The sequence below is a fragment of the Zingiber officinale genome, chromosome 2B (assembly GCF_018446385.1).
Source record: "Zingiber officinale cultivar Zhangliang chromosome 2B, Zo_v1.1, whole genome shotgun sequence".
NCBI classification, from domain to species: domain Eukaryota; kingdom Viridiplantae; phylum Streptophyta; class Magnoliopsida; order Zingiberales; family Zingiberaceae; genus Zingiber; species Zingiber officinale.
Genome location: NC_055989.1, coordinates 122,433,294 through 122,449,427, shown reverse-complemented (window position 1 = coordinate 122,449,427; position 16,134 = coordinate 122,433,294). Strand labels below are relative to the sequence as shown.

General features: G+C 38.4%; 1 long non-coding RNA gene across 1 annotated transcript; it reads right to left on the bottom strand.

Moving 5' to 3' along the window:
• Positions 1-12,918: 12,918 nt before the first annotated feature.
• LOC122049490 lies at positions 12,919-15,303 on the bottom strand. The gene is made up of 2 exons (XR_006130971.1): positions 15,037-15,303; positions 12,919-13,149 (listed from the first exon to the last, which is right to left on the bottom strand). It is a non-coding gene; the product is annotated as an uncharacterized LOC122049490 (long non-coding RNA).
• Between the last annotated feature and the right edge of the window lie 831 nt (positions 15,304-16,134).

Here is a 16,134-nt window from a genome sequence, read left to right as displayed (position 1 = left end):
TTCGGTTTCTATTAGCTGAACACAGTAGCTTCCATTTGCTATTAGATATGCATAAGCAGATTTTCTAGCTTTCACTTGTTATTAGTTGGGCACGAACAACCCTTAATCTAAGTACATAGTGTGAGCTTTCTTGATATATATTAAACGTGATCAAGTCTATTTAATACCGTTGTAAACTTAGTTTCTTTGTTATTCTATAAGCATGAGCAACTCATTATGAATTCTAGATTTTTGGTTAAGTAGGTAGGTAGATTTTATTAAGTTTATAATTCAGATTTGATAAGTATAGTATGCAGACTTTAATATGCAGAATTTTATTAGCATAGTAGGCAGGTTTTTGGTTTAAGCATTTCAAAGTTAGAATTTGCTTAAACATTTCAGTTTCTTTTAAAAGAAGTATTAACAAGTATAAGAAAGCTAAAGAAAAGGAAGAAAAGGCCAAGGTCTTAAGTAAATTCCAAAGTCAAGACTTTAGGGATTTTGGCACACAAGGTGTCTATTAAAATGTCAAGGCATTTAAAGAAGAAGTAATTAAGATTATAAGTATTTTACTTTTAAGAAGAGGCTAGTACCCGACTTCACAAGGTTGTCGTTAAACAAATCCAGGTGTCCAATTCCAAGGTCTTGGCCCTGGTAGACCAAGGTCTGCTCTTTTAGGATTGGTGGCTCGCTACCCCAACCTATTAGGGAGCGCGCATAAGATGGTACTATGCCTGGGCCCAAGAGAAGTTGATTACTATTTTGAAGTATTATAAGTATAAGTTTTTGAACAAGTAAAATAAGTTTCACATAAGTATTAAAGAATAAGTCTTTTAAGCAAGTGAAATAAGATACAGAAGGTGTTTAGAATTCAGTAAGTTAAGTTCTTTATGGTAGCATGATAGTATAGACTTGCCTTACATGTTTAGCCTTTCAGTATGTTTCTTTACTATTAGAAGAGCATGAGTTAGCTTACTGTTATTCGCTATTTATGAGCATGAGTAGCTTTACATGTTAGTATTTCAGTTAGTATGATTCCTTTGCTATTTATGAGCATGATTATCTTTACATGTTAGCATTCAGTTTTAGCATGTTTTTATTTATATACATGCTTGTCGAGTTTTTGTGAATTAGATAGCGCTCACTAAGCTTTATGCTTATAGTTTGCATTTCCTCCTACTGCAGATAAAGGAAAAGCCAAAACGATATGAAGGAGGCGACAAGGGGAGGCTTGATGGGCGTGTGATGTTTGGACTATGGAGTGATCTAAGAAGTTGTCAAGAATTTATTAAGAGTGGTTTGGTTTAATTGTTTAAAGTATTTAGAACTTGTACACGCTACTTTTTGGATTGGTTTGTCGTGTTTTGTTAGAGTTAGTTTCCTTTGGTATTTTGCTTCTTTTGTTATATATAAACTGCGTGGTTGTTTGAAATATGTTCCAGTCACATGTGGCTGTGTATATAGTGTTTGTATATCAGTTTAAAGGTCACCGGTAGAGGGGAAATTCTGCCGAAATTTTTTGGTAGGATTTTCATGTGGTTTTTAATCATACAGGTTAAGTAGAGTTAGTAGTTAAGTAGCATCCACCTTTAGAGTAGTAGTAGTAGTAGTGTAGAAGGTGGGTCGTTACAGACTTGGGGACCCATGCTTGGACTATTTTTCTATTTGTTCTTTCTACAAGAGATAAGAAAGATTTATATTTCCTTTTTGATTTAAATCCTAGACCAGTTCTATTGTAAACGGCTCTTTGTTTCCCAAGAATTAGGTCAAGATTCTTGGAACCTAAAGAAAACCGTTCTAGTGTTTTCTCCAGATCCTTGACTTGAATTTTCAGGCTGGAATTCTCTTCCTCAAGTTTTTGGACTTGAGTTGAGTTTTCAGTCTGAACTGGTTCAGTCAAAGATTCGGAGTTAGTCACTTCTTTAAGGACAGCTACTTCCTTTAGAAGTGACTTAACTCTAAGGTTTGATTTAGCTAACTTTCGCAATAAATAATTAACTAGATTATTTTGTCTAGAAATACTCACAGCGGGGTCTGGCCCTTTGGAAACGGATACGAATCTGTGGCTTCGCTCAGACTCGGCCTCCGACTCGCTCTCGCTCTCGGACACGTCGATCTGGTCCCGGGTCATCAGTGCGAGGAGACTCGTCTGATCGAGTTCGTCGTCGGTATCTTCTTCTGATGATTCGTCCCACGTCGCGTTCAGGGCCTTCTTCTTTCGCTTTTTTGCATCCTTCAAACTTGGGCAGTTGGCCTTGATGTGCCCCTTCTGGTTGCACCCGTAGCAGATAACCTCAAACTTACCCTTCGAACTCGGTTGAACCTCCTTGGATTGTACTGCCTTCTTTAGGTCTTTCTTGTTGAAACCCTTCTTCTTCTTGTAGAGCTTCTTTACGAGGTTTACGAGCTCGGTTGTTAATTCATCATCTTCATCATTTGAGTCGGGTTCTTCTTCCAACTCCGGATCAGTTCTTCGTCGTGATCTCGATTCTCGTGTTCGACTGGTACCTGCAGCCAAAGCAACCCCCTTCTCGGTTGGTTGTGCATTAGTCTGCTCGTGAAGTTCGAATTCCGAAAACAATTCATCTAATTTAATACAAGAAAGATCCTTAGAGACTTTGTAGGCATCTACCATTGATGCCCACAATGTACTCCTTGGAAACAAATTAAGAGCGTACCTTATGATATCCCTATTTTCTACCTTCTGCCCGATTCCGTGGAGGGAGTTGAGGATGTCTTGAATTCTTGTGTGTAATTGGCTGCCCGTCTCGTCTTCCTGCATTTTCAAATTATACAATTTATTAAACAAGAGATCTCTCTTGCTTACCTTAGTGTCGGAGGTGCCCTCGTGGAGTTTGATCAGCTTCTCCCAGAGTTCCTTTGCTGATGTGAACGGGCCAACTCGATTGAGCTCCTCCTTGGTCAGTCCGCACTGGAGGGTGCAGGTCGCTTTGGCATCAGCTTCCACCTTCTTGATTGTGGTCGGTTCCCATTTTTTGCAGGGTGTCGGCTTGCCGTCTTCGTCGGATGGGAGTTGTAGTCCAGTCTTGATTATCATCCACGCATCGAATTACGTCTTCAGGAAGGTTTCCATTCGCCCCTTCCAATATTCGAAGTCTTCTCCGGAGAAAAGTGGGGGGCGAATGGTGTTGAAACCTTCTTGTTGGGCCATTTGTAATATGAAACAACAAAAAAATAAAGAATGTTCCAAGACTAGGGCTTGGATTAGCAGTGCGAGAGAAATAAGGGAAAACGAGCTCGAGTGGTATTGTACCAATCTCGAGCAAAACCGATTCGATAAAACAATTAGAATGTAGCTAGTAAGCTAATTCTAACTTGACTCCGAAAATCTGAAAATACCACGAAAATTTGTTTTGAAAGGTGGTTGCACCGATTCAAAACGACCCCGCTCTAATACCAATTGTTGAATCGAGAAGCGCTAAGGGGGGGGGGGTGAATAGCACTCGTGGCTTTCACTCTTTTCGTATTCATAAAACCCGAGTAATAACGCAGCGGAAATAGTAAAATGCACAAGCACACAGAAGACATGAGAATTTACTTCATTCAGAGCCTATCTCGATTCCTACTCGAAGGCCCACGCTCGTTGAGCGTTTACGTTAGGCAACAGCTATAGTTCGTAAAAACTATTACAAACTAAGTATAGTTCAAAGCAGTAATAAAAGATTATACCGACAACAAAAGACTAAATCTGAAGCTCCGGGTTGTCTGGGTGTCGTTGCAACACTTCGGGATCGTCTCGTAGGCAGCTTGTAGCAGAAAGTTCACTTGGAAGAAGATGTCTTGGCTGTTGCTTCGAGACACCCTTATAAAGGGTGTTCAAGGCGCCTTCATTAAGCTCCAAGGCGCCTCCAACCCAAGGTTTTATCCCGATTAATCTGCTGTCGATCAAGCTTTGACCGCTGCTCATTATCCACCTCAAGGCGCCTCCAACGCCACTCCAAGGCACCTTCAAGCCACGATCCAAGGCGCCTTCAGTCCTCATGAAGGCGCCTCCAGCTCCTCTGGACAGTTGGCTTCGGCTTGCACCCGAGGCGCCTCCAAGCTTCATGGAGACGCCTCGGACACTGTTCATCCGAGGTGTGAGTTGCTCATTTGTCCTTGCAAAGCATGTTAGTTCACCAAACACACACATACCTGTTGGAGTGTATACTGAAAGCCTAAGCTTTGTAAACATTCATTATGAATAAAGAATCACATTTGGTCTAATTATCTACATTTGTTTTGTAGTTGTTCATTTAATTTATATTGAAGATAACATAGTATGTGGTGTCACATACAGAAGATGATGTTATCAGTACCTTATAAATTATAAACAGTAGCTCACGACCAGAATGGAAAGGAACAAACCATTAGAAGGTCGTAGTGTAATTAGGTATTAGTTTATCTTGACTATATAATTACACTAGTACACTCAGAGTGTATTGAGCAGGACCATTTGAGGTCGTTCCTTTTATACTGACTTTATAAAGGAACAAAGACCTCAGTTATTATGGAAGTGTGTGCTCTTAATCCTAATATAATAACAAGCACATATGTTTGATATTTATTTCTTTAATTTATCAATGGGTGAGATTTAGTTCGATGAATCAATAAACCCGATAAATTGGGAAATGGTATCACTCATAGTGTGTGTTGTTGATTATAGAAGGAAACTGTGTCCTAGTGATACTAGGTTGGTAATGTCCTCAAGAGGAGCTCATAAAGATTGTCATGTTAAACCCTGCAGGTGGACTTAATCCGACATGATAATAAGGTTGAGTGGTACTACTCTTGGACTTAGATATTAATTAAATGAGTTGTCAGTAACTCACTTAATTAGTGGACATTCGATATCTTAAACACAGGGAGACTAACACACTCATAATAAGAAGGAGCCCAAAAATGTAATTTGGGATTGGTGCGGTAGTTCAATGATAGTTCTCTAGTGGAATGAATTATCATTGATAAAATTAAGTTGTGTGTTCGAAGCGACATGGGATGCTTAATTTTATCGGAGACCAAAACCAATTCCTCCTCTCGGTCCCTATCGTAGCCTCTTATTTATAGAGTACTATACCCACATATACCCACCTTCTATACCCACCTAAAGGGGGCCAGCCAAGCTAGCTTGGGAACCAAGCTAGGGCCGGCCTAAGCTGGTGGTGGCCCTAGCTTGAACCCAAGCTAGTAGGGCCGACCATAATTAAATAAAAAGAAATTTAATTTTAGATTTTATTATTATGTGGAAGATATAATTTAAAGAGAATTAAAATTAAAATATCTCTCTTGTAAAAGATTTACAAAAGATTAAAGAAAGAGATTAGATCTCTTTCCTTATTTGTAGATTAGAGAGATTTTTATTTTCTCTTTAAAATTATTCACATGTTAATAAAATTAAAATTATAGATATTTCCTTTTATTAACCATGAAGAGATTTTTAAAGAGAAATTTTATTTTTTAAAATTTCCGGAAACAAATAAGGAAAGTTTTAATTGTTGATTAAAACTTGTCCAATTTGCTTCCTCTTGATGTGGCCGGCCATTAGAGTTTATTTGGGAAATTTTATTTTATTTTTCTCAAATAAATCATGTCAAGGAAATTAAGGAAATTTTATTGTAATTAAATTTCCTAATTTGCCTAGGCCAAGGAATATAAAAGAAGGGGTGAGGGTGCCTTCACAAGATACAACCTCTATTGTTTTGTCTCCCTTTCTCCTTGGTGTTGTGGCCGGCCATTACCCTCTCCTTTTCTTCCTCTTGTGGTGGCCGAATACTTCATCTCTCTTGGAGTTCTTGTGGTGGCCGGATACTACTTGGAGAAGAAGAAGAAGAAGGAGAGAAAGCTAGCATCTCTTGGAGCTTGGTTAGTATTTTGATTTTCTTCTTTGGTAAAGTTCTTCCTTTGTGGCCGAACCTTGCTTGGAGAAGAAGAAGGTGGTTGGTGATTTCTCATCTTGGAGCTTGATCGTTGCCCACACAACATCCGAGGTTAGAAGAGGAATACGGTAGAAGATCAAGAGGTTTTTCTATAAGGTATAACTAGTAATTTCCATTTCCGCATCATGCTAGTTATTTATGGAAATAATACCAAATACAAGAGGCTTATGTTCTAGTATTTTGAATATGTTTTTTCGAAGTTGTGTTCTTTTGTTTCTTTCTTTTCCTTGTGATTTGATTGTTCTCTTTGGTTAACCTAAAGTTATTTTAGGAAATTAAATATTAGCTTTCTATTAAAGGTTTTGTCTAGTCGGTGGTGGTTGCTCCCATATCCAAGAAGGCCATGTGCCTCGCCACGTCAGTACTGGGAACCTTTTATGGAAATTAATATTTAATGGAGTTAATAACTTAAGGAGACTTGGGTCGAACGTGTTAAGTTCCGCAGGAGATCCAAGTCAAAACCTAAAAGAACAAATAGATTAAGTTTTGGATCAAACGTGTTAAGTTCCGCAGGAGATCCAAAATTTAATTTAAAAGAACACATGGTAGCTAGGAAAAGGTTCAGATCTTTGTACAAAATTTTTGTACAGTGGAACCTATAGGCTTTCCGAGTAGCAACCAACAATACCCTGCAAGACAAAGTTAGCACACATAAAATATAGTAAATCAAGTGATTGACAGTCATCGGACTGTCCGGGTCTGACTTCGGATTTCCAACCGGAAACCCTAGGTCGACCCGACGCCTACTGTTCCCTCTACGGGGAACGTGTCCTCACCTACTCCACTCAGGAGATTTACCTGATGCCAGTGCGATCCTCTAGATCGACTGGACTTTTGCTCGGCGCTCGATGCTTTCGGACTTTTTGCTGGACTTTCGCTTCCCGGCTGGTCCAGTCTTTCACCTGGTTCGCGACACCGGGACTTTCCACCTAGGGTTACCCCCCTAGGACTTTTGCCTGAAGCACTCGACCCACCAAGACTTTCCGTATAGGGTTACCACCCCCTATGACCTAGGGTTACCACCCCTAGGGTTTTTACCTTGCCTAACCACAGTTAGGGCTTTTGCCTAAGTTCACTTAGGACTTTCCTGCAATCTCATTCAGACCATTAGATCACCACACATCTTAAATTTGAATCCTTTGTCATTATCAAAACTTAGGTTCGATTGTCGGATGCTTCCCGCACCAACACTTCTTACAGTCGAAGCATAAGGGAGTGCCTTCATCTCCTCTATCTCCTTTGGTGTCTTAGGGGACATCTCTTTGGATAAAGGTACTTCATGCCGAAAAGGTAGAAAAAGTTTTCTTGGAGTTTTGCATGTTAAAACGAGCTAGGATAGTATCGATGTATGAAGCTTGGGATAAGCACAACATTCTTTTCTTACGATCCCTTATTATTTTGATCCCAAGAATATGCTCACATTCTCTCAAGTCCTTCATATCAATTTTCTTGGACAATCATACCCTTACGTCTGACAACACTTTGACATTGTTGTCAATGAGCAAAATGCCATCTACATATAGTATAAGAAATACCACCACGTTTCTATCACTTTTCTTGTATACACAAGACTTATCCGGACACTAAATGAATCCATAAGGCTGGATCACTTCATCAAACCGGATGTTCCAAGATCTTGAAGCTTGCTTCAGTCCATAAATGGATTGATTAAGCTTGCATACAAGATGCTCTTTGCTCTTCGCAATGAATCCCTTTGGTTGCTTCATATGGATGTTTTCTTCAAGACTTCCATTAAGGAAAGCTGTCTTGACATCCATTTGCCAAACCTCATAATCCATATGAGTAGCAATAGATAAAAGAATTCGTATAGACTTGAACATGACTACTGGTGAAAAGATTTCCTCATAATCGATTCCCTCTTTTTGAGTATACCCTTTCGCAACAAGCCTTGCTTTGAAGGTTTCCACCTTCCCGTCTATCCCTTTTTTTCCTTTTGCAGAACAATTTATATCCAATGGCTTTTACACCATTTGGTGGTTCTACAAGCTCCCAGGCCTGATTAGAATACATAGATTCTATTTCGGAGTTCATTGCACTTTATCAAGATGCTGCATCTTTATCTTGGAGTGCTTTATCATATGTCCAAGGATCAACTTCATGTTCACCAGGGATCAAGTCCGAAGATTCTCCCAAAAATATGAACCTATCAGGTTGCCAAACAACCGTCCCACTACGACGAGGCACTACCTGTAATTGTGCATCATTTGTGATACGTGTTGCAGTTTCTTGTGGTATCTCATCTTGTACCGTTGGTACTAAAGTAGACGTGTTTTCTCTTATTTCCTCAAGAACAATTTTACTCATGGGCTTGTGGTTCATTACATAGTCCTCTTCTAAAAATCGGGCATTGGTGCTGACAATGACCTTTTGATCTTTAGTACTATAAAATAAACCACCTTTTATTCCTTTAGGATAACCCACAAACAAGCGAACTTTTGTACGTGATTCCAACTTATCAGCATCCCCTTTAGCACATGTGCTGGACTACCCCAAATTCGAATGTGTTTCAAACTAGGCTTACGCTCATTTCATAATTCTGTGGGTGTAGAGGGTACTGACTTAGAAGGTACCAGGTTTAGAATGTACACTATCGTTTCCAGAGCATATCCCCAAAATAAATTTGGTAATTCTGAATAACTCATCATTGATCTAACCATTTCCATAAGAGTCTTATTCCTTCATTCTGCCACACCATTCTGTTGGGGTGTAGCAGGTGCAGACAGTTGGGATTGAATCCCGACCTCTGATAAGTAACTCCTAAACTTTCCTAAGAGGTACTCGCTACCACGATCAGACCGTAGTGTCTTGATACTTTTACCATGACGTTTCTCCACATCAGCCTTGTACTCTTTGAACTTATCAAAGCACTCAGACTTGCGACGCATCAAGTAAATGTACCCATATCTCGAATAGTCGTCTATAAAAGAGACAAAATATTCGAAACCACCTCTCGCCTGGATAGTCATAGGTCCACACAAATCAGAATGAACCAATTCCAACATATCTTTGGCTCTATACCCCTTGGCCTTAAAAGGTCTCTTGGTCATTTTTCCTTCCAAGCAAGATTCGCAGGTTGGAAAGTTTTCTACCACTAATGAACCCAAAGATCCATCGGCTATTACCCTTTGAATCCTACTCAAGTTAATATGACCAAGCCTTAAATGCCAAAGATATGTTTGGTTCATTTCTGAAGATTGCTTTCTCTTATTAGAATTAGAAGATGTGTTATTAATTTCCTTTTGTTGCGTCGTGGGGGTTATTGGATTTAGAGTGTACAAATTGTCAACCAATGTACCAGAACAAGTAACCACCCTATTTTTCTTGATAACTACTTTGTCATCAAAAGAAACAGAATATCCATCCATAAATAATTTCGAAACTGAAATCAAGTTTTTTTTCTAAAAGATGGTACGTAAAGATAATTTCTCAAAATCAAAGTTTTATTCCTATCGAAAGATAATAAAACATCTCCTACTACAATAGTCGCCACTCTCGTAGCTTTGCCCATGTAGATGGTGATTTCTCTTTCATGTAGTCGGGTTTTCTAGAACCCCTGCAATGAATTGCAGACATGATCTGTGGCTCCCGTATCTACACACCAGGTACCGGTAGATAACACCACTAAACATGTTTCGACAACTAATGAATAAGATACACCTTCATTGTTCTCGTTTCTGCGAGGACAGTCCAAGTTTTGTTTCTAATCAATATAATTGGGACCAGTAAGTTTGTTTTTTTTAAATTAACAACGAGAGGATTGAAAGCCATTTTGAAATCCTGAGAATCACAAAATAAGATATTTGGTCAAAACTTTAGAATTTAAAATAATATTGATCTCTCAAACAATATAATTTAAATTCACCAACACCTCAAAACACCGTGAATTTTGTATACCATGATAGTGTGGACGTATACAAATTCAAACATTTGTAAGAGGGGGGTTTGCACATTAATTTTATTATCTTGTCAACCTAACTTTATGACAAATAAAATTAATAGTTGGTTTATCTTTGGTCACACAAAATAATAGCAGTGACTCCGATGGGGAGGATACTATTAAATGCATCTAAGTGTATACCATTACTTGATACTTAGTCCATTAATTAGGATTGTGCCCCTTCAGATGGAGAAGATCACAGAAAACTAAATAATTTCCTATAATCATCCATAGAGGAAGTTTGATCTAGTGATCTACAAACAAACTCATCCGATGTGGAGGAAGACACTTAAAGCCAATGCGCAAGTTTGAATGCATCACTTACAAGCCAGTAATGGAGACCGTGGAATTTATTTAAATAAACCCTCTCCCACTTAGTTATTTAAACGAGGAATTTTAACATGCACACATAACACACATGCACACAAAAGCATACACATCACAGCACATAAAGGCAATAAATATGAAAAAATAATTTTTCAACTATTATGGCCTCATCCATAGTTGTCCTCCGTATGCTGCTGACCCTAGCCGCCGCCAACGGGTCATGTCATCGCGTCTATCTTGCTTCCTTTTCCGTTGCACCTCTGATCCTCAAATAGCACCATGCCTTGCAAGGATATGATCTGCGACAAAAATAAAATTTTACATTTATCGATCCTATATTCCACAAGGGAATGCACATGTAATCTAGATCGAACAGAATGTAAAATCATAAAACTAATACAGCTTCTGTTGTATTTAATTATTATAATCATGCACACACATAAAATGCTCTCGACATTCCCGAGGGTTCAAATCACACACAAGCACACAAAAAGCCATAATAGTTGGATCTAGGATGCCTGCAATCATAGAGTTAATATATCTAGCACATCTTACTATTATTCGGCCTAAACTTATGTATGAGTAGTGCATAATTTAACCGAAAACCAAACACATGGAGATAGAAAACTAACTCTGATACCACTTGAAGGGTGCTACTCGGAATACCGTTCTGTTTCCCCTGTACAAAAATTTGTACAAGCACAGAACATTTTCCTAGCAATCCATGTGCTCTTCAGAAGTTAAACTTGGATTGGAAATGAAACTTAACATTTTTACTCCAAGTTCGTTCTTCAAAGTTAAACTTGGATTGGAAACGAAACTTAACATTTTTACTCCAAGTTCAACCCTTGTGTTCTTCAGAAGTTAAATCATATTACAGAAGTTGATTAAATATTTATTTCAAGGATTGACTTCCAGGTCATTGGCGAGACACTAGACCTTCTTGGTTATGGGATCATCCATAACTTCCTAGACAAAGTCTTTCAAAGAAATTGAATATTTAAACTTCTCACAGTAACCTTAGGTTTAATTATAGAGATCTCAATCAAAGCACAAGATCGAAATACAAAATCAAAGCACAAAAATGAAAACACAAAATCGCTATCCTCTTGTGTTGGTATTTCAGGATCCATACAAAAAAAAACAAAACTAGTTGTACTACGGAATAAATAACTAGTTGTACCTTTCTTCGTAAACAAAGACCTCTTGATCTTCTGCCGTATTCCTCTCCTCTTCTTAGACGTCGTGTGGGCGACAATCTACCAAGACAAAAACACCCAAACCCCTTTTGTTTCCAAGTCGTCTACCACCAAAAGATGCAAAGAAAGGAACACCTCCTTCTTCTCCTCCTCCAAACCGCCGACCACCAAGGTGCTTCATCTCTTTGTTTTCTTTTCCTCCAAGCTCCGGCCACCAAGAGAAGATGGGGCGCTGACCCTAGAGGGAAGAAAAGGGAAGAAGAAAAGAAGTGTGGCGCCGACCCTAGAGGAAAGAAAAAAATGAGGCGTCGACCTTAAGGGAAAGGAGAGGGTTTTTAGTTGTGGAGAAAAACTTATCAATTCTTAATTGAATTGTTGTTTTTTGTGGCACAACCTCCTCTCCTTTTATAACCCTTTGCTCCAAATAAAAAAGGAGAAAAGGTAATAGATTTTTGTTTAAAAAAATCTCTAGAAAAGAATTAACATAATTTTTTTTAGAAAAATTTCTTAAGAAAGAATTAGTATAATTCTTTTTAGAAAAGTTCTAAGAAAGAATCAATATAATTCTTTTTAAAAAAATCTCTAGGAAAGAATTAACATAATTCTTTTTAGAAAAATTTCTTAGGAAAGAATTAATATAATTCTTTTTAAAAAATTTCTAAGAAAGAATCAACGTAATTCTTTTTAGAAAAATCTATAATTCTGTTGAGAAAAAATCTCCCTTTTTTTTTTCTTTTCTTTTCTTTTGGTTTGGTCGGCCTCTTGCTTGGGCACCAAGCAAGGCTTGGTCGGTCCCTTTCTTGGGTAGGAAGCAAGGCTTGACTGGCCCCTTGCTTGGGCACCAAGCAAGGATGTGGCCGACCCCTTTCTTGGGTAGGAAGCAAAACCAAAACAGGTGATGTGAGACTTTATAGAGGGTACAACAGGGACTGAGAGGAGGAATTGGTTTTGACCTCCTGATGGACTTGAGCTTCCTGTGTTCGACTCGAGCACCCAACTCAAGTTCATCAATAATAACTCATACCACTAAAGAGTTATTATTGAACTACCGCATCAATCCTATATTACAATATGAGCTCATACTTATCATGAGTGTGTTAGTCTCCTTGCGTTTAAGATATCGTATGTCCGTTAATTAAATGATTTACAGACAACTCATTTAATTAACATCTAACTCCAAGAGTAGTATCACTCTACCTTATTATCATGTCGGACTAAGTCCACCTGCAGAGTTTACATGATAATCCTTATGAGCTCCTCAAGGGGACATCATCAACCTAGATTACTAGGACATAATTTCCTTTTATAATCAACTGTAACGACCACCCTTCTCACTCTAAGGGTGACCGTTACTTAACTACTAACTCTACTTAACCGGTATGATCGAAACCACAAGGAGTCTCTACCGAAAAATTTCGGCAACATCTCCCCTGTACCGGTGACCATATACTGAAATACATACATAGTATACATCAGCCACAGGCGGTTGGAATATACATCAAACACCCACGCAGTTAAATAAGTGTCAAAACCAAAAATATATACCTACTAAACTGAGTTTATCTTAGCATGCAATCTAACACAAAAATAATCTCAAATGACATGGATCTTAAAGTACAACTTCAAATGCTTCTTATACACTAAAATGCGGAAACTTAAAAATGCCCAAGTCTCTCCCATAGTCCTGGCATCACACACCATCCGCGCCACCTTGTCGCCTTCCGTCGCTATATCTTTTCCTTTCCTTTATCTGCAGTAAGAGGAAATGCAAACTATAAGCGAATGCTTAGTAAGCGCTATCTAACTCACAAAAACTCGATATGCATGTACATATATCTATAACATGAACTAACTGAATGCTTACTGAAGACTACTCATGTTCATCCAATAGTAAAAGAATCAAACAGACTGAAATGCTAAACATATAAAGCTACCCATGCTCTTCTAATAACAAAGAACAGTAAGCTAATCTAAATAACATGCTAGCATAAAAGAAAACTAAACTTGCTGATTTAAAACAAAATGAAACTTATTTCATTTGTTCTAAACTTATTCTTTTATTCCACTTGTTTAAAACTTATACTTTTATACTTATGTGAAACTTATTTTACTTGTTCAAAAACTTATACTTATAATACTTCAAAATAATAATCAACTTTCTTCTTGGGCCCGACAACTGTACTTGCTATGCGCGCATCCCTAACTAGACCCGAGATAGCTGGTCCCGAATCTAGTAGGGTTTACTAGGTTATCTAAACCTAGGGACGACTATGGGAGCCCAACCCAAGGACAACTGAGAGTCCAGCATACTAGGTTATCTAAACCTAGGGACGACTATGGGAGCCCAACCCAAGGACAACTGAGAGTCCAGTACAGTGCCACTGATAAAAGTAAAATACTGATTTATAAGCTAATTTATCTTATCTTGCTCTTGCTAGGTTATTTGAACCTAGGGGCGACTATGGGAGCCCACCCATTGGACCGTAGTCCCATATGAACTGAAGCAAGACTAAGCATGCTATATATAAGAATTGTAGATTAATTAAAAAGGAATCTGCACTATAATCTACAAATCTAATTAAGCTACTAGAGATCTAACGAAACCGAACAATATCAAGTGAACACACAAATCCTCTTTGAACAAAGTTTAAAACGTTAACCATCCGACCAAAACTTTCGGACTCCAACTTGAAGAAGAAGAACTCGTCAACTTCAATTACACTCTCTAATCTGCCGAGAAATCTAGAATGAAGGAAGGACATCAACTTAAGGAGGAAGTACATCATCTTTCCAAGTCCAATTTCTGCAACAGAACATCCTTGAACGAAAACCCACATAGGAACAGAGTAAACCACCATCAGGCAATTCCCCTTCAGGATTGACAAGTGGACTCCTATGTGGAAACACTAGGCCATGTTAACAATTGTGATAAAAAGAGAAACAGGCAATCCCAACATATTACTATCACACATAATCAGAATCTTACACCTAATTCCATATGGCAAACATGCAATGTTTGGGTACCAATGTTTTCACAGAAATCATATTCCAATCCATAAATCTAACCACCAAAGCTATGTCCACCAAAAGAAGAACCCAACACCATTAGTGAAAATTTCAAGCAAACTTACTATCCTTCCAATTCCCGAACCCAACATGAAGCACACATTCGTTTCAAGACCAAATCCGACATCCAGCAACAGCAAAAGAAAGGAGATGCAACGAGAACTCAACACAACACTTCGAAGTCAAACTTCACGGAGGGCACGAACTCAGCCGAAGACATCACGAAAAATCTCACTCAAAGCTAGAACTTTATGAAAAACTCACTTCAATTCTCATTACACCAGCTAACATTTCTGTTAGGATTTTTAACAAACAGATTGCGTACAGAAACTCGACGCTTAAATCCTCACGGAAAAAAAAAAATCAAAACCAAGCCCTTACAAGGACAGAAACGATTCCCACAGAACCACAGGGAAGCCTTCCAAAGAGCGTCGAGCTCCTTCTATACAGAATGCACTAGCTAAATTCCGGAATCAAACCAGACAAGCAAGAACGAATTCCAAAACCAAACCAAAAACATGAATCCAACATGAATCCGAAGCTACTCTACTGCAGGTGAGGAAGCTCTTACCTTGCTTCTTGGACTCACGCCCGAACAAGAGGGCTTCTAGGGTTCACGGAGGGCTCGAATCTCCGACTCCTCTTCGTGCCCACAAGCTCTCCTCGATGAGTCGGTCTCTATTCCGTGAAGATCTCCCAGAATCTGTCCTTCGCCGGCCGCCGGAGACGAAGCTAGGGCTTCATTCCGTTTCTGCCCGAGAAGAGCCCGACGCCGTGCGAGAGAGAAGAAGAAAGAGGAGAGGTTTTGGTTTCGGAAAAATAATCCCTAGGTTCTCCCTTTAATACTTAACTATTTCTGTTAACTAACTTAAATAAATTCGCTACCCTCTTCTAAACAGATCCAGCCGCTTAGATCCTTGGTCAGCCGCGTTTTGACCGGGTCAGAGGTCACGGGTTCGATTCCTCAGCCGAACCCTTTTTCCCCTATTTAATTCCTATTTACTAACCACGGCTTAAATAAAATTTTATCCTTCTTTAATCAGCAAATGCTCACTGGAACACTTGGTCAGCTGGATTCGCTTAAGAGTTGGCTCGGTCGGAGGTCTCCGGTTCGAATCTCGGCTTGGACATTATTTTTGTCGAAACTTCTTTCATTTAGTAAAAATACCAAACGACATCCAAAAATTACATAAAAATACTCTAAAAATCTCTAGAATTTTTCTAAAGCATTTCTAAATATTTTTAACCACTATTATAACTCCAAATGAGGAAATTTGGGTCGTTACATCAACAATATACCATATAAATAATATTATTTTCTAACTTATCAGACCTATTGATTTAACTGGATAAATCTCACTATTTGATAAATTAAAGAAATAAATACTAAATATATGTGTTTGTTATTATATCAGGATTAAGAGTACGCACATCCATAATAACAGAGGTTTTATTCTTTTATGGAGTCAGTATAAAAAGAAACAACCTCAAATGATCATACTCAATACACACATAGTGTACTAGTGCAATTGTATAGTTAAGACAAACTAATTCTAAATTACACTATAACTGTTCTAATGGTTTGCCTCTATCCATCTCGGTCGTGAGCTACTATTTATAATTTATAAGGAACTAATAACATGATCTTCTGTGTGACACCACACACCAT